The 19547-nt window shown below is 45.4% G+C and overlaps 1 long non-coding RNA gene across 1 annotated transcript in view; it reads right to left on the bottom strand.

Annotated features, from left to right (window-relative positions):
- The window catches only part of LOC128340762 (uncharacterized), a 53863-nt gene that overhangs the window by 7894 nt on the left and 26422 nt on the right, over nucleotides 1–19547 (bottom strand). Inside the window, exons 2-3 of the long non-coding RNA XR_008313936.1 lie at nucleotides 6807–6896; nucleotides 6588–6683 (exon numbers count right to left, since the gene is read on the bottom strand). This is a non-coding gene — a long non-coding RNA (uncharacterized LOC128340762). The remainder of the gene's footprint in view (nucleotides 1–6587; nucleotides 6684–6806; nucleotides 6897–19547) is intronic.

The raw sequence follows: 19547 nt of genomic DNA, 5'->3' as shown, positions 1-19547 counted from the left end.
TCTGCTGCCCCAGGCAGTGAGGAAGCCCAGGGGTAGGGATGCTTCATCCTGGTCCCCAGAAATCCCACAATGCATTATGCAATTGATGATGCACAATTGCATGGTACATTGTGGGGATCTCCCTAGCAATGGCCAGGAGCCCGCTCTGGTGCCAGCGCTGGCTGCTTGCACACGAGCTGTTAGCCTGAGTTAAGGGCATGCTTGTACCCTTAACCACGGCTGTGAGGCTCTATAGATGGATTTTCTGCCTTCCTGCCGCCAGGATCCGCTTGGATCCAGGTGGTTCTCACAGGCAGCCAAGCCCAGGCTTGACTGCCTTACTCCAGTCTTGGCTGCTTGTGAGAAGAGCCTCTACATCTAGGCCTGCTCTCTAGGGCAGCAAAGAGACTTGCCGTCTTTTATGTCAGAGCACTTCAGGTCTATGAAGAGTGCCAAACTTTTCTTCAATATACATGTGAATTGAAACCACAATGTAAAAGAGTGATAGACAACCATTACACATGTTCCCAAACCTGTGTTTTGTCAACAACAATAGTATGGGGTTGGAGAAATTGTCAATGGAGCCTCTGTGAATTAAAGTGGGGTGCTTTGCTGTTCTCCTTACAATTCATCACCCCGCAGCTGTTCTTCCTACAGCAAGGCTCCATGTCTGGCTATAACGCCAGCAAGTGGGTTTTCATACTGAATAGGGGTGTGCAAATGGGTTTGAAACTGAACCAGTTCAAAGTCAAATGGGTTCGGTTTGAAGGCTTGGGTTGAGCCGAACCACCCCTGGTTTGGGTTGACCCCGGACTGAAACATGCCCCCAGACCCGTTCAGGGAGTTTGCGAATTAATTTAAAAAAATAAAAAGAAAATAATGTTTTTTTTAAAAACTGACCCCCTCCAGAGCGGGTTCTCTGAGCCAGCTGGGGAGGGGGGAGCTCCACAGAGGTTGGTAGTGTACAAGATTTTCCATTTTGTTACTCTTTTCATTTTCATTTATTAAATCCCAAATCATCATCCTGTTTGTACTTGCATTTTTAAAATATATATATATATGTTTTCATTAGCCTGTTATTCATTTCATTACTCCATCTTTGCAGGGGAGGGGGTTGGCTGTTTATTTACACATTTCCCACAGCTGCTTCATGGAAGGGGGTGGCAGCTCTTTGCACAGCAGTCTTATTTTCCCACAATGCCCCAGATGCAGAATCATTCTGGAGAACTTTGGGAATAAAAATGGAAGCCATTGGTGAGGTCTGTCATCCCCTGCACTCCGCCACAGAGCAACACTGTGTACAAATCATTATGGAAAAATAAAATGGCAGCAGTGCAGAGAGCAGCAGCTGGTGGAGGAGCAAAAGGGAATGAATGAGTTTCAAATATCCGAAGATATACTTCCAGAGGCATATCTAGGGAAAATAGCGCCTAGGGCAAGCACGGAAATTGCGCCCCCTGGCCAAACATCTGACACCCATCTTTCAGATAACTTTACTCTAATATCAACTGAAAAATATAAGTCAAGCTCATTAATCTTTTAAAATTTCAAAAACTATTTAGCAGTGGATGTAGACAGACCAAAAACTGCTGGAAAACTACAAATTTCAGTATGCTGGGGCTCATGAAATACCCACATACTATGTGGAGGTATACTTGGAAAACTGTCTAATTCTCTACTATGCATCTACTAGCATCACTATTACATAAATTTTAAAAATAAATGGAGAATTTGGCTTTTCCCAGATACTCTGAAAATAATGAAAGGCTATGCAGAGTAAACTGTGTCACTGCTTGGAATATATTCTAGTATTTCAGAAAGACAATTAAAATGAGAGAAAGAGAGCAAGAAACTCCCAGTGGGCCTTAATACTAAGGATTTCACACTGATTCAAAGACAAACTCACCATTAATAACCATATTTTAAAGACACATTTAACTCACTTATCATAAGAAGCAAAGTAAGAGCAAATGAATACAATCCTAGCTCGTAAGCTTCAGCTCAGTATTTACAAGCCCTGATTCCCTGTACATTGTGCCAATCTGAATATGTGTACAGTGACTTATATTATATTAAATTAATTTTTTTAACCTGTAGCCCCTTAGGGGCGCTTCCTATAGGCTGTGGGGGGCGTCTGCAAAGGTTACCCCTCCCACTGCTGGCCTCTAGGGCCTCGCAGAGACCATTTGATCATGTGCAGTGGCCATTTTTAAAAATAATTGTGTTGGTATTTTTAATGGCCACTGAAAACAAAATGGCCACCACGCATGCTCAAATGGCCTCTGCAAGGCCTGGCATGGCCTAGGGCCTCACAGAGACCATTTGAGCATGTGCAATGGCCATTTTGTTTTTGGTGGCCTTTTTTATTTTTTTTTAAATTAATTTTAAGAATTTGCGCCTCACTTCAAGTGGCGCCCAGGGCATGTGCCCTGCCTGCCCTACCCTAGATACGCCCCTGTATACTTCAGTACCACTGATAGGCTGCTCAGGACGTAGGGAAGGCTTTCCCCTTCTTCTTTAACTCTAAGAAGTAGTGGATCAGCCACCTGACAGGCTTATATTCATGTAGTCTTAGTGGCTATGTATACACACTGTTGTACTGGAGCCAATGACAATTATGGCACACATGTTCTCGTGATATTTTCAATGCCTAAAGCCCTTTACAGTCACAATCATGAATGCCTCTGACAGATTTTGTCAAAGTGACTTTTTAAAAAATCAGTCTCTTACTGAAAGATAAATCTCTTGCAAAGTTTGAGATCCATCTAAACCATAAAATAGTGATACGTTCCAGATGATATCTCTGTTTACTTTAGTGCTTTCTGTTTGCCCCTGAACTATGTTTGTTGTGTGGTGTGCACACCCGTGTGTGTGTTTTCATTTCCAATTCAGAGTAAATTGGCCTGACTTCTAATACCTGGCACAGTGGCACACTTCCTCTCAGCAACTGAAAGTCTGTCTGGAAAACAAAACAACTTTCTCTGAGGCAGGGTGTTTATATGGCCAGCTTGCAGTTGCTGTGGCAAATTTGCCACTCCACATGAAAGGGATTTCAAAGGCGTGCTCACCTGACGAAAGCATTAACTGTTTTTCATTTAACTACTTGTCATGGAAGCAGCCAGCTCATTTGCTCAGCCCAACCCAAGAAAGAAAATGTAATGCACACACAGATGTTTTTATGCCCATGGTTCATCAACTTTCCTTCAGCTTTCCACAGCAGTATAAAGACACCAGTGATAAAAAATGTCTCAGAATTCAGAGATGGCAGGGAGAAAGCAAACTGTTGGGGGGAAATCTGCCAAATATGTTGGTGTTAGAAACATTAGATAAATGTAACCAAGGTATGTTATATTGGTTGCAAGCTGAATATATAGACATAATATTGAAGCATATCAAAGCACTGACTGGTACTTGATTGATTTCACCTTAATGTGGTGCTCTGTGGGCAACGTGACAAAAAGTGTTCAGACTAAATCTAATATTACTTTATTTCTGAAAATAACACAGATAACTTGCCTCTCTCTTTTTTTTCCCCTGGCACTGTTGGAAGTGAAGGACTTTGCGCTGTCTCTTGTCTCAAAGACAGTGAAGGACAGACTAGTGAGTCAGAGGGCTAGAGGGTCAAGACACTGGTGATCCCTTCTCTACCGCTCTGACACTATCCCTTTGGAATATAGATTGCTACTCTTAGGGACTAACTAACTCCCTTCCTGCTTTGCACTTCCCCTTCCCTTTCTCTTCCTGTTTCTTCTACCTTGCAATATGCAAGCTCCTCTCCCTGCACCATGTGTCCAGAGATGCAGAATCCATCTGCATCCAGCTAGATAGATAGATTAGAGATCCTAACTCCTCACTTTCCTATCCAGAATGGAGTTCTCTGATAAATACCATTTATATTGATTTGAAACTATGAACTGGCTCCAAGTTACTTTACTCTCAGCATACATGCATGCCTAAATAAATTCCGCTGTGTTGTGCCTCTGTGCACTCTGCTATAATGAAAGGGGGATTCTCCTACCAGAGAGAATTCCCAACAGGCACAATATATATTTCAGAAGCTCACTTTTGTTCAGGACCAGGTTCACCAATCTAGTGGTCTGTCTTTTTACAAAGTTTCTTGCCTTATATGAACACCAACATTTTAAGAGTAGCTTCTAAATATGTATTGAATATCTGTTGGAGATGGAGTTACAGTGCATTGACCTTTTGCACCAACTATCCTAAAGACCACTAGGGGCATTGGGAGTAGAGGTAGTTAGTAAGGATCCCCTTACCTGTCCCTGCTTTGCCTCTATTATATGACCCCTGCCTTGACTCCTCAGGTATTTCCTGTAGTGAGTCAGTTCTACTTCCTTTCTCCTTGGAGAGCAGATGGGAGCAACTCTCTCTCTCCCCTCCTATTCACTATGTAGCTCATAGTTAGGATAGGTCTTTCCTATCTCAAGTGTACTTAGCCTAATAAATCTTATTTACTTTATACTGCACTACAGTCTCCATGCTTATTCTTGACTAACTGCAACAATAAGGCTCTGCACTACTTTGTAACTGGAGTGGGCAGCTTCTTCTTGGTGTCTTGCTAAACAATCACAAATTACAGCAGTATCTACATAATGCAACCATCTACACTAGTAGTAGAACTGAGAAAAAATAGTGAGACATCTATATGGGAGTAGCCCACTCTCTTCGCCCACTCTCCCTGCAGACGATCAAGGCTGCAGCCCTGGGTGGCCGGATCGGCCGCCCACACAGCTGCCGGCTCCATCACGGAGCTGGTGGGGGCTGTGGGGATTGGGGGCCATGTGGCCCCCTTGTGGCATTCTTCCTCATATCCACAGATGCAATGCAGGTGGGCAATATCCCAGTATGGATTGAAGAACCAGTACAAGGGCAGAACTACCCGTCTTTGTGGGTGTCCCTGGAACATGGGCTGGCTCCACCTCTGGGAGGCCCTTCCCTCTTCCCCCTCCTGTGCTGTTACTGCTACTGGCACATGCCTGCCTCACATGCACTGCCAGTCTGCTTGCTCCCCCATCCACCTGCCTCTCTGTCTGTGCCCACCCACCACCACTTCTTGCCATTCTGCGCCTCTCACAAACACTGCCAGCCTGCCTCCAGTCCCACCTGTCCTCCTAGCCAGAGGCGCTCTTACCCCCAGACCTTGGGGCCCTGGACCATGGCCTCCAAGGTCCGGAGGGTGCCAAATATCCAGGGGGGCTCCTGCCGCCACCCCACTTCCACCCTGCGCCACTGCCCTGCCGAACCTCCAATATTTTCCATAATTTTAGCCAACATGTGAATGGCCAGGGGTGGCGGGGTGAACCAAGCAGGCCTCCCCCCCTATGGCGGCAGGAGGTGGAGCAGCCACTGGGCCTGTCTGTCTGGCCCAGTGGCCCTTGAGAACTGTGAGGCGCTTCAGCGCACCTGAGCAGATGGAACAGATCATCGCAAGCCCATGCCATCACAGGCATGCGACAATCTATTCCAACTGCACAGACATGCTGGAGCACCTTGCAGTTCTCAAGGGTCACTCCACTCACTGCTGCTGCACTGCCACCACAGGGGGGAGGCCTGTTCGGCTCACACACCCCCGGCCACTGTGGGGGCAGTCTGGGTGCCAAAATCACCTAGGTGTGCAAATACTCCTACCTGCCACAACCTCCACCTTCCCACCATCCTTTCCTTCTTCCAGCCCAGGAGCCAGAAGGAGGAAGGGCTGACAAGCAGTGGCAGGACAATGGGTAGGAGATGGACAGGTGTTGCATGTGAGAGGCACTGCATGGCAAGTGGCGGTGGTGGGTGGGTGTGCTCAGAGGCAGATGATGGAATGGCAGTGTACGCAAGGATGAGCAGGACCATGCACACACAACAAGGGGGCTGTGTACTAGAAGGGCTGAACCCCTGGGCACTAGCTTTGCCCTTGAACCAGTCACACATGGACAGTGGCTACTGCTTAAATATCTGCTGTCAGATAACTCTGCCCCTGATGCACTTTATGCTTGGAACTGCTTCTCAGTACACATGAATGAGGCCTCCTCTCTTACTTCAAATAGATTTTGGTTTTCAGTCAGCCATCCAATTTCAGGGATTTAATACACTTAAACATATCTAACCTGCTCCTAAGCACACCTCCTGTGATGGAGAGTAGCCCACCCCAAGCAATGTGCTTAGTGCACTACCATGCTATTCCTAATGCCCAGTCTAAAAAAAAATTATTGCCATTTGAATATATGCATCTAAAGGAACAGCGTGGGTTAGGGACCTGTGCTGAAGTAACCACAGTGGAACAGCATGTAACATTAAAATGATAAGTGGTCCTAGAAGGAAGTGTTTCTTCATGGTTGGAAAATATGATGTGATTATTGTTTTTATACGAGGATACATAAAAATGTAGCCATTCTCATCCCATTTCTTCCTGCTATATAAATGTTTTCCATTTCTGAGGTGAAAGACTGCTAAACCAGTTGACAACATGTCAACCGGCACAGGATCTTGGGAAGGAGCAGACCATCAAGCCACAATGTTACTATGCGGGGGGTGGTAGATTTGCCACGACAAATATTTAGCAACTTGGTGCCAGTTATCAATGACACATGATTTTCCATGCCTACATTTCCTGTGACTCTCCATAAACAGGATTTTCAAATGTGACCTTTCTCAGCCATAGCCAGAATACAGAATGGAAACAGATAACCTGGGAGTTCTTCCTGAGGGTACATAAACAGTTTGATTCAAATTACATCATTATATTGTATTTAATATTAATGGAAGAATATTAGATTTTCTTTCAGGAAAAAAGATGCCCTTTCTAGTAAACATTATGCACATACCTTAGCATACATCATTGAGAAACTCACTATTATGATTCTTTTTGAAAGAGGAGGCTCACAGATGCCAATGTTATTAAAAGGTGAAAATAACTGCAAATGAGAAAAGACATTTTTAAAGATTCAGTTGTGCTAGACCAACAGTTATACCCTGAAGCTAAATTTATTGCCTGAAATTATGTTATAGCGCTTTCATGGAACTTGTTTCCTCATAATATACCTAGAATTGAGGCCAAGACATTAGTTCCACAATTGTGTCCTCCATGGGGTTCACTGACATGGCCAAATTAAGTGATTAATTTTAAACCTCCTTTAGGAGACATTTCAATAGAATTGGCAACCAATGGTACTTGCTAGTTTTTTTCGCATGACCATTAAGTAGTAATACAAGCATCCTATCGAGCTTAGGGAGCTGTGCGCACTCCTGATTTTTGGTCATGTGTGAATTAAAAGCTAGATTGGAGGAGGTAGAAGTGATGGTGTGGGAGGCAGGCATAGGCTCGGGCAGCCTCATCCTACCCAGTATATTTCCCAGGTAGAAGGAAATGTCAATGAAGCATGCACCAACTACCCAAACAACCACTTTCCCCTCCTCCAACCTATCTTTTGACATGAAAGAAAACAGGGAGCATGCTCCCAAAGGTGAACAACAGAACACTTGTCCTACCCGCTTAACAGCCATGTGAACAAACTTACTGAGGCTATTATCACGGTCTGCCAAAATCGGGCTAAGAGAGCCTAGCCCGATTTTGCCAGACTGTAAGAACCACTTCTCCTACGTGGGTCACCCACTTAACTACCCCTCCCCTAAGCCCAGATTAGTGGAGCATGTGCTCCACTAACCCGGGCTTTCAGTTCATGTGTTGCCACAATGCACCTCCATGCCACGGCAACTCACAAGGAGACCCCCCAACCAAGAGGCTAAAAAGCAGCCTCCCAGCTCGGGGGTCTCTCCAGCATGCTCTGCACGCTCACACAGAGCATGCTAGAACTTCCGGGGGCCATGCGGCCCCCGATTCCCAATCACCGCAGCCCCCGCCGGCTCCATGATGGAGCTGGCAGTCGTGTGGGCAGCTGATCCGGCCACCCAGGATTGCAGCAGGGATGATCTGCGGGAAGAGCAGCCTAAGCCCACTCTCCCTGCAAACCCTCTTGTGGCGGGTCTCACCGATCGTGAGACCCGCCTTATTGTATTCTAGGTTAGTGTGTTTTATCCCATTACTGCAAAAAGGATAATAATCAGCTTATTGAAATAAGGAGGGCTTTACTCTTTCTACATTTGATAACCTAGGGTCTGTGTTGACTTTATTTTCATTTCATCATCAAAACAAACATTGGCTGATATGATGAGGAAAATTACTCAAAATATTCCGATTGGCTGCCATGATGTGCAGTCTTCCAGATTCATAAGGCTTTGTGTGGGGATGCAGTGAAGCCGCAAGATAAGCCCTGATGCTTTTAAAACCCAGAAGCTGCAGAAGATACATTACCATATTTATCCCCACTGTCATAGATGGGAATAAATGTGATAATGCTGCTTCCACAGCCACCAGGTTTTAAAAGTGTTGGGGCTTATCTTGCAGCTTCTCTGCAGCTCCGTGAGGAGTCTTACAGCTCTGTTAGACTGCATATCATAGCACCCTTGGAATTAAAAGGACAACTTACACAATGCCTACTTGTCTTTTTAATTTCAATGGGACTACTTTGAGTAACTTTCCTCATGTTAACCACTCTCTTTTACACATTGTTTTTGAAAGTACAGCCAAAGATAACTTCATCTTCATTCACACAAAATGTATGTAAAATCACACTGCACATTTAGAAGTGATGACTGGTACTCAGTGAAGTTATTGGCCACCTTCACATATAATGCCAAACCGGAGGCAAACAAGACAGAGGTTCAATTTCATGGTTGTCCAAATGCATGAAACCAACCTGAGGTTTTTGAGCTGAAACCATAATCTGAACCTTCCGTTTGTAGTGAGTTTCACTGCTTCACCCTGAGGTTTGAAGGAGTCATTGAGCCAGGTCTCACTATCAGTGAGACCCGGTTTCAGGAGCTGAGTGGGGAGAGCGGGAGCCCTGGGCGGCCAGATCGGCCACCCACACGATTGCCAGCTCCATGACAGAGCCAGCAGGGGCTGGGGAGCTTGGGGGCCACGCAGGGCATACTGGGGAGACACCCAGAGCCGGGAGGTGGCTTTTTGCCACCCCTCCAGGGGTCTACTCACGAGTAGCCATGCTGCAGAGCCACACCGCGACTACTCATGATCGGGAAGCCCGGGTTTGCGGAGCGCTCGCTCTGCAAACCCGGGCTTTGGGGAGGGCTACTAAAGTGGGCTAGCCGCTTGTAAGCCACCAGGCTTGCCTGCGAGCCCGGTGGTTTACACGATCAGGCAAAATCGGGCTAGGCTCCCCTAGCCCACTTTTGCCTGATTGTGAGAATAGCCCCATTGTGTCATCCAAACTCTGCTGCCACCGTAACCTGGGTTTGGTGCAATGACTGCTGCCAAAACGATAGAAAGGGTAGCTCAGACTAGTCCAGAAATGTGTCAGCTCTGTGCCCACCATGCTTCTCACTGCCTGCCTCTCTGAGTACTTGCCTCACTCCCCAATGTCTCCGCACTCCTCTAGCCATTGGCCAGCAACAGGGACATTGCATTGCTGCATCCCAAGCTTCAAACTATGTCAAAGGGGAAAGCCACATTGGGGGATGCCTGCTTCCTATTGTGTCTCATGTTCCCCCCTTTGGCAATCTGCAGAAAAAGGGAATGGGGTGACAAGATGGGCACTTTGTGGAGAGGTCTCCACAAACCCAGTGATGGTAGTATTTGCACAAGCACATGGAGTCCCGGTGGCACCATAAACTGGGCAATTGGGTAGTTTCCCAACAAAGATAACACATGCCAGGGGAATGATACGTGGTTTCTGGGTTGAAAGGCAGCCCCAGGAATTCTTGAGTGGCTCTGCTCTATTTTTGGTACAAATTAGATGGGATAATTAAACCCCTTTCCCTCGGGTGTGAGCATGCGCATTGTGGCATTACTCATGAGAAGAAGTGTCTTGGGGTACATCGGGCTGGATCAATAATAATGTGTGATGATGCCCCTTCTTCCAAAGACTGCTCCCTCTGTTTAAATGCCCTTTCCCTGCTGAGGTGGTGGTCCGTGCTGAAATGGCACAATCGTGCTGGACACACCCACGAAGATTGTGGCGATGCAAGCACTACAGAGTTTGCTGGGATTTGGCCTTGGCAGACCAGGAAGAGGTAGGAGATCCTCTGCCCTGAAACCGGAGGTTGCCCAATATGGGTTGGAAGGTCATCTGCAAGACGATTCCTGGGTTCGAGGATTAACTTCAGGTTCATCAACCCACAGTGTCAGTTTCACACCAGAGTTACCAGAACCTAAGGGGTATACTCGTGGGTCAAATGGGCTGTAAGCCAGAATTTGGCTTTTTTAAAGCCACCTGGAGAGGGTTAGCGGGGAGAGAGGGCTTAGCCTGCTCTTCCCACAGACGAGCAGTCAGTCTGCTCTGGGTGGCCACAGCGGCTGCCCACATGACTGCTGGCTCCGTCACGGAGCCGGCGGGGGCTTGGGAGTTCTAGGGCCATGTGGCCCCTAGAAGCGCCAGCATGCCCTGCGCAAGCGCACAGGGCATGTTGGAGAGACCCCTCGAGCTGGGAGGCTGCTTTTCAGCCTCCTGGTTGGAGGTCTCCTCATGAGTTGCCACAGCATGGAGCCACGCCACAGCAATTTAAAAAACATGTTTGCGGAGCGCTCACTCCGCAAACCTGGTTTAAGGGCAGGGGTAGTTTAGCGGGTTACCCGCTTAAGAACCACCGGGCTTGCAGCTGAGTCCAGTGGTTCTCATGATTGGAGAAAATCGGGCTAGCCTCCGCTAGCCCGAATTTCTCCCATCGTGTGAATAGCCTCACTGTCTGAAAGGGCTCATTCATTAACTACACTTCTGTTTACACTTCTGCAGTACTGGCTGTTAACTGTTCCAAATATGGCAGCAATTAATCAGCCTCATAACTATTTAATAGTGTCTAAGATCTTTGATGTATGCGCTTTTATTGTGGCTTCATTCACACAATCATGGTGATTGTGATTAAAGAGTTAACAAGGATCTCTGAGCCTGGTCCCTCTAAGGAATCACCTCTGCCCTTGTGGTGTAGGCGCAGTTGAGTCAATAGCTCATGTTTTGCTTCATTGTTCCTTTTATAAATCAGTTCATTCCATTTGGATTGAGTCTTATATGAAAAATTGTTCTGGGCTTTCTGATGATTATCATGCTGCTTTCTTTCTAGCGGATCGCCAAGAGGAGACTACTTACAGAATTGCATGGTTTTGTGCCGTGGTGTGTAAAATAAGATGCTTGCAAACTGGAGTTTAAATTTATTTTATTTGGTTTTAGATTTCTAATTATGTACTTACTGTTCAGGTGCTGTTTTGTTTGTTCATTGACTATAAATAAAAATAACTAACTAACGATCACTGAACCCTGCGGAGCAGGTTGTGAGAACCCAGAATTTTCAGGCAATCCTGGTCAAACCATTGTAGTTGTGTGAACACTTGTATGTGTATATTGCCTGACACAATGAAAGCCTATTTTGAGCTTTTGTGACATGGCAAAAGTATATTATCATGGACACACTAGAAGACTACTGAATTATAATTAAGAAAAAGAGCTGGGAAGTCCCACTACAAACTTCATTTCATCCAGGTATCTTTTAAAAAAATGCTTAGATTTGTTGCAGCTGTTGTTGGCTGACCTTCTGTCACGTTTGGCATGCACAGAGGCTCACCTAGGAGTGGACAGGGCAGTGATCTCAGTTGGTAAGCAAAGCATTCCTTGGGAGTAGCAAGCAGGAGGAAATCCAGGACACAGTCCTGCAGGGTGCAGTCCCTGCAGAGTTCTAGGCTCAGGGAAATAGTGCAAGACAAATTAAGCCTTATCAGAAGCATGCAAGCCTTGGCCTGAAGTTGGCAGAAGGGCTCAGCAAGAAGATCCCTTAGTGAGCCGTTGTTGCCAGCAAGAAACCTGCTGGAAGAAGTGTCTGAAGTAGCATTTGGAAGGAGCCCCACCCCATGCTAGTGATCAGCAACAAAGAGACCCTACTCCTGAGGAATCCTGTTCTGCCTCTTGAGGAGACTAGTCAGAACCCAGATTCCTTGCCGCAAAGCAAGCACTCTTGCTAACTGGGCAAAGAGGCACCTTTTACCATGGTGATTTTCTTTATTTAGCAGGGGCCCTATCCACCCCCAGCAGAGTACTTCCAGTGACTGTTGCTGGTGTCTATTTTGTTTTTTGTTTTTAGAATGTGAGCCCCCTGGGGACAGGGAGCCATCTTATTTATTTATTATTTCTCTGTGTAAACCGCCCTGAGCCAATTTTGGAAGGGCGGTATAGAAATCGAATAAATAAATAAATAATAATAATACTGCTGCCGTGTTTCTCGATTTTGGTGCCATATGTGAGCCTGGCAACTAGAAGGAGAGACCCTGAGGCATCAGAGGGGAGGGACCCAAAGAAACTTGAAAGCAAAGGAATAATGTACAGAATGGAAAGGATGAGGCTGATGCTTAAAACAACATGCAGCTGAACTGGAGTCCATGGAGTTGTAAGAGAATAAGTTTATTGTTGTAACCACAGGTCATAACACACATATGAAAGCATAATAAACCAACATAAAAAATAATCTCTAATACAAAATTTTAAAAGAGAAGCCATGGTGGGGGCGAGGGAGAAGGGACCTCCTTACAGTTGTTTGTTATTCTGAGCTTGGGCAATGTTGCCCCATGTTTGCTTGTGCTAAGTAACCAAATTGCTTAGTTTGCCAGATCTGGGCATAGGCAGAGTTCATGATCCCGTGAGCTCAAGTATCCAAGATGGAGGTTGCAAACCTGCAACTCCAAATCACATGAAAGGGTGCTGTTTGCAGCACCAAGACAAGCTGTTTTGGACTCTCTCACACACACTCACACCACCCTCATATTCACATCCACACACCTGCACAACTGTGGGCCCCTGTGGGCCACATCACACCTGTGATGTGAGATCAGCATCCAGGGATGGAAATGTAACCCTTTCCCTAGAGTTTTCCCACCATCAACCAGTCCCTGAAGTTGCCTGAAGCAACTGTTCACTGATTTCAGTGAGATCTGCTTCTAAGTAAGTTTGTTTAGGGTCAGAATCAACTTGCCTTGTTGTCTGTTTCCTTTATACCAATTTACAGAAGCTACTTCAGGTCACTACCTAGTACAGAGTCTGCTGCCCTTTGCCCTGTCTGAGAGTAGGACTTGTATGTTCCAAAAGCAATTCTGAATGAATGGAAACAGACAAGGCCCAGGTTTCTTGCATGGGAGCCCACAACAGCCTGCCCTCTCAGGTTCAAATCTTCGGTAAACATCTCGCCGCACTTCTAAAAGTTTGGATTTTGTTTGGAATTGAAATAACAGGAAAGAGAAATATACAGCCTTTCAGTGCTTGGTATGGCAAACGTGTCATGTGGGTAAGAAAGGTATGTCTGGGAGTATCGTATAGCAGCTAGCCTTGACACAGAGGACCTTTGTATAGTCCGTCAGTGAGGATGCCTCAAGCCGAAAACACAGACTTATAGCTGGAACGGCTTCTGTCTCGCAAAGATGAATTTTTCAGTCACCAGAAAAGACAGCCTCTTCTCCCCTCCCCCACGATATTGCGATTCTGAAACTGCAACATAATTTTTGCTGTACAAATCTAAAAGCCCAGTGCCTATTTAGGGCCCTCTCTCCCCCTCTGTCTCTCCATCCCACTGCCATCCCTCACTTCAGACTCAATATTCAGTGGAAAGGGGAAGTTCTTTACAACTCCAGTTCATACAGTGGTCAAATCAAGTCTTGTTTAGGGAAACCCTGGTATCTAATTATGTACTCAGCATTTCCTTGAATGGTGAGAAGTTCCAGGGACAATACAACAAGGTTTCTCTGGGCAAGAGCACACTGCAGATTTACAGTGTCTTCGTAATATTTCTTTTATTGACACATACAAATACCTAAGCAATACACATACAACAAGCACATGTTATTGGCAGGCAACAAGGCTTTGTTCTACATCAGATTCCAAAAGAGAGCCCCTGCCCCCTAAGGTGCTTCACCTTCAACCAAATCTCAACTCTCTGTCGTTCTCTATAGACGTTCATTCTGGCTGTTGCCGGTTCTTTCTTTCTTTCTTTCTTTCTTTCTTTCTTTCTTTCTTTCTTTCTTTCTTTCTTTCTTAGATTGTGAGCCCTGGGGACAGGGATTCATCTATATATATAATTCACTAAGGCATACCCACAGCTAATTCTTTGCGTGGCAGCTCTCACAAGAGTTTGCAAGCAGAAGCACCGTGGTGATTGGACAGTGGGGATTCCATATGCAGATAGGGAGGAGGAGCCTGTGAGAGCAGAAGCACCATGGTAACTGGGCAGTGCGGATTCCACATGCAAAAGGGGAGGAGGAGTCTGTGGCACCATAGTGACTGAGCAGTGAGGATTCTATATGCAGATAGGGAGGAGGAGCCTGTGACGGTTAAGGTCAGTTGGAATGCAACTGTTACTGGTCAGAAGATGTTCTTGATTGTAGAGAAGAGGAATCTATATATATAAAAGGATAGTGGGCAGGGGTCTGCAAAGAGAGGGGTCATGAGGGAAGAAAGAGCCCCTTCAGGAGAAGGCTGCCATTATGTGAATTAGATGAGGAAACAAGATTAACAAAATCTGTTAACTCAGGAAGAGAGGGAGGGAGGGAGGGAGGTGCGCATGGAAAACAGAGGGGAAGAGCAAGTGGAGGAGAGAGAAAGAGAGAGAAAGAAGGGAGGGAAAGAGAGAAAGAAGGAAGGGTGAGGGATGGGCCCAGGTCTGTCAATGGCCTGAGCAGAACAAGCAGCCATGGTGCTGGCGGCAACAAGGAAGGGCCCAGTGCTGCTGTTTGGGGCTACTGAGGCCATTGATGGAGGGAGGCAGGGGGTGCAAGGGACAGGTCCAGGCCTGTCAGCAGCCTGAGAGGATTGGTCATGGCAGTGGCGGCAGTGAGGAAGGGGCTGGTCAACCACTGCTGCTGCTCCTCTGGGGAGGAACATCTTGGCCAATAGGTGCCAGCAACACTGCAGCCCCAACCAAGAGGGGTGAAGGGAATGGAGTAAAGGGATGGGGGAGTGACCAAGAGGGTTGAGGGGGATGGAAGCTCCCGGATGGTGGAGGAGAAGCAGAAGTGCGGCTCAGATGAGGGTAGAGATATCTCTGAGGTGAGGGGGGCTGTAGCAGGGGGTTTGAGGAGCAATCAAGTACTAGCATTCAGATGTTCTGTGCGGGTTAAGCTAGTTTTATTTATTTATTTATATCTATGCAAACTGCTTTGGGAACTTTTGTTGAAAAGCAGTATATAAATATTTGTTGTATTTGTAAACTATTTTCCTGTGCTTCACCTCCAGCCATCATGGATGTTTGATTTGTTGCTTCAGGTATGTATGAACGGCCTTGATTACATTTTTAGAAAGGAAGGATATACATTATAGCAATCCATAAATCAATATATTACTTTTGCCCAGTCCCTGACCAGACCATTGAGTAATATAACCATGGATAATCTCTGAGCAAGCAAACAGCTTAACAAAGAGTAATCATCTGGCAGTCCCAACACTATATAGATAGATGAGTCACAACTGGCAAAAAGATCAACTGCCATCTGTGCAGCTACAAAGAAGCAAACTCTTTTTTTTCCATTGTCAGTAAAGTTTCCATCAAGAGCAGCTACTTCACATTCTCACATTTCAAAGAAAGAAGGAAAGGAAGAAACCTGTGCTACTTCCCCAAACTTTGGAGACACACATAAAGGTTATAAAGCACCCCCTGTCTCATTTTACTGAACCCCCGCCACACACACACACACACACACACACACACACACACACACACACACACACAGCCTAATAACCCATATTGTCCAAATGGGCCCCTAGTCTTGGATTCTAGTAAATAAAATAGTTTGGTAAATACAGTAGTCTGCAAGCTTGGCCACCTTACTGCTTACCCATAAATTCAGATAGTTTATGAAAAAGTACTGATCCCAGCACATCTCCTGTGGGGTCACCACATCTTACTTCCCTCATTCTGAAAAATGTCCATTTATCTCTGCTCTCTTTCTTGTTCTAAAACCAGTTATCAGTCCATGAAATGAAACATCTTCTTATCCCATAACTGATTGGTTTATTCAAGAACTTTTGATTATGGATCATTTCAAGATCAAATTGATTAGACTTCAGTCTGGTCGATTCAAGGGATTCAACCTCAGAACGAACCTGCCCTGGCACCCCTGGCCAAAATAGAACTAGAATCGAATCTCCCCAGAATTGATTTGAGATTTGAGTTTCCCTTAGTCATTGTCATTGCCATTTCATCATGTCCTTCTGAGCTTCTCTGCTGCTCTGGTTTAGAAATTTTTTTAGTTTTAAGTTATTTTGAATTTTTCTGCCATAGGGAATAATGGGGATTTGAAGCAGCCCAATTATTCCCCGTGGGAAGTGCCTAGATACTCCAGAGTTGTTAGGGGGTAGGGCAGTATGGGTGCCAACTACCACCCAAGCCACAAGCATGTGGGGTACATGGGTGATTATTTGGGAATTTTTTATATATTTTAGATGATCTGATGTTAGTTAACCTTTTCTCATAATTAATCCCTACATAGAAGTAATGTAACATCCAAGAGTCTAAACACATTAGATTCTCAGATGTTACATTGCTTCTTCATAGGGATTCATTATGAGAAAACATTAGTTATCACCAGAGATTTTAAAATACATAAAAATTCCCTAAAAATCACCAGGGTGTCCCACTGCCTTGCAGCTTGGGTGGTAGTTGGTATTCATAGTGCTCTACCCCCAAACCCTCTTTTGAGCACCTAGGAGCTACCCATGGGAAATAATGGGGCCACATTCAATCCCCATTATTCCCTATGGCAGAAAATTAAAATTTTAAAAATTCCTTAAAAATCAACCAATTGCCCAATCACTTTGCAGTTTGGGTTGTAGGCAGTACCCATGGTGCCCTGTCACCCAACCCACCTTGCTGCCCCCTAGCCCATTAAAATCAAATTTGAATAAATTCAGATCAAAGTGAATCAAATTTGAATCCAATTGAATCCAAATTGAATCTACCCTGATTCAAAGGCAGCAGATTCATGTTCAGATAGAATCAGGCTGATTCAATTTGAACTTGAACCACATCGCAAAAGTCATTTTATGCACATCCCTACTTTTGATGAGGTACTTTGTCTATTTTTCTTTATCCAAGTACACAGTATCAATATCCACATACCTGTTGACACTATCAATAAACTCTAAGAGGTTAGTAAGGCAGGATTTATTTTTGCAAAGGTCATGCTAATTGCCCTTCTGCATGATCTGCTCATAGACTCCCCCTACATGCGTTCATTCCATACAATTTCATTATGTGACGGGATGCCAAACATATTTATAAAATGAAACCCAATGGTAGAATTCTAGTTCCAACTGTTCTTCTGATAAAAAGCAATGCAAATGAACCCAGAATTACTTGATCCAATGGGCTGGATCCAAAGGTGCCTTGGTGTGAGTGGAAAAGGCATTTACACTCACTTAAGATTACTCCAAGATTTCCCCTTCTTCCTCCTGGCTGCTGCAGCCCCTGTACTCCTTGTCACACTGTTTTGGAGGGCCCTCAATTCTCAAAAGCAGACTGGTGGGTGCAAGGTACTGCAGTGAGGAGCGGGGCCCAGAAAGCCTGATGCCTGAGTCTCCTCAAATGTCTCTGGATCCAACTCAATAAGTAAATCTTCTGTTATAGCTTCCTTCTTTTCTTGGCAAAACTGAAAGCAACATTCTCCTTATTTGCATGGCAATTTAGTAAAGTTATTTATTGACACTGAAATCTCATTCAGAGTGAAACATCTGTGAAGTGTCAAGGGAAGTTAATCTAGTTTCTTTAAGACAAATGAAATTTCTCAGTGTGGCGTTGTATAACCTTATACCCAGCAATAGGTTGGCCTTGCTTGTGTTAGTCGTATATTTTCCAAAGGAAAATCTAAAAAATGAAAAATTAAAGCTTCAACCCAAAGTAAAGCAACATGTACCTGGCCATAGGATCCTTCCCTGTTCAGCATAGCTTTGTATGTTTTAGTGACAATTAAATATGAATATGTATTGTTGATAAAAGGCATTAGTGTATGTCGGAGATTACCTTTGATTCCACCACATATTTCATGCCATTGTTGCTGCCTATTACATTTACATCGTGCAGAAGCCTTTAAACAGTGTTAGTTGAAAACTCAGCCAAAAAGCTGCTCTGAGAAATGTTAGAAAATTTATTAGCTGTTTTTCCTTCTGTCTCTGGAGCCACTGCCAGTGGAAGCAAAATCCAGACATTTACAGCTCAACACCAGGCATGACAGGCTAATCTCATCAGTGGTGACCTCAGGAGCAAGTTATCTGACATGCCGAGCCATCATTGCTAAGTCCAACTCATGTTATTATGAAACGTTCCTTTAGAGTCTAGAGTGCTCAGCTGCAGTTCAATTCAAGAACAGTAATGCCCATTCATAATTCCCTCCCCCTCTCTTTTCAAAGGCTATGGAAAGTATGGTACTGTTGGGCTTCCCCTCGGTTGCCTGATGGAGCGAGCCACAAACCCTGCCATGTGGCGATGAAAGAGAGTGCCAAGGAATCCCCAGCCTCCATGGCAGCCAGTTCGGCTCTTCCCCCAGGCAAGAACAAAGAGAAGTGGGAGGTGACTGCCCAGGTTTGGGCTGGAGCAGCCCAGCAATGTGTTGCCTGGTAGTGACGGGTAGCCCCCGCCACCTTGCCATGGCCTGGTGTGATGACATCAGCAATGGGGGTGGGATTTAATAGGAAGGCCCTCCAAGGCTTCCTATTCGGAAGGCCAGGCATAGGGTGGCCAGGATCAGCCTGGCTGAAGACAGAGGAGCCAGCGAGAAGGAAACATGACTGCCCTGGTTGCAGAGCTTTATTTAAGGGTCAGGCAGCCAAGGATGAGGAAGTCAGTAGGGACAGGGGCTAACAGGTCTGAAAGTGTCCTGGGGAGGAGCAAGACCATCTTTCCCACTGAGAGATGGAGGAGGACAAGGGTGAAAGTTAACCCACTCCCCACCACTTCTGAGGCACAGCCAGACCCCAAAGGGAGTCATTGATGCCAGTCTTGCTGCACCCTCACTGGGGCAATGGGAAGCAAAGCCAGACGGCACACAATGATTTGTGATAGTTAGCTTGGGACAGTCACATCAAAATTTCAGAAGCTAATCAGAGCTAAGGGATGACCTAAGGTGACCTGGAAATATCCCTCAGTAGAAGGGAGGTACTGTAGCTCAGTGGTGGAGTACATACTTTGCCAGTCAGATGTTTCAGGGTCATTCTTGACATCTCCAGGTAGGGCTGGGAAAGCCCTCTGTCTGAAATGCTGGAGAGCTGCTACCAGAGTGTGACAATATGGAGTTAAATGGACCAATGGGCTACTTCAGTATGAGATAGCTTCATATGTCAAATCTTTCCTGGACAAGTTTAAACAATTTGTCATTCAGATATATTATAGAAACTGATTTCCATATACAGTATTCCCACTGTCTATAACAGAATAACTATTCTTTCAATAGAGTGACTGATTTCAGATAGGGCATTAGCAGAGTGCATGAAATCCAAATACCAGTACTACCAGAGGAAAGAGTAAGGCAT

This window comes from Hemicordylus capensis, chromosome 1, assembly GCF_027244095.1.
Source record: "Hemicordylus capensis ecotype Gifberg chromosome 1, rHemCap1.1.pri, whole genome shotgun sequence".
In the NCBI taxonomy this organism is placed as follows: Eukaryota; Metazoa; Chordata; class Lepidosauria; order Squamata; family Cordylidae; genus Hemicordylus; species Hemicordylus capensis.
Note: the sequence above shows the minus strand (reverse complement) of the source record. Positions and strands in the feature narration are given on the sequence as shown.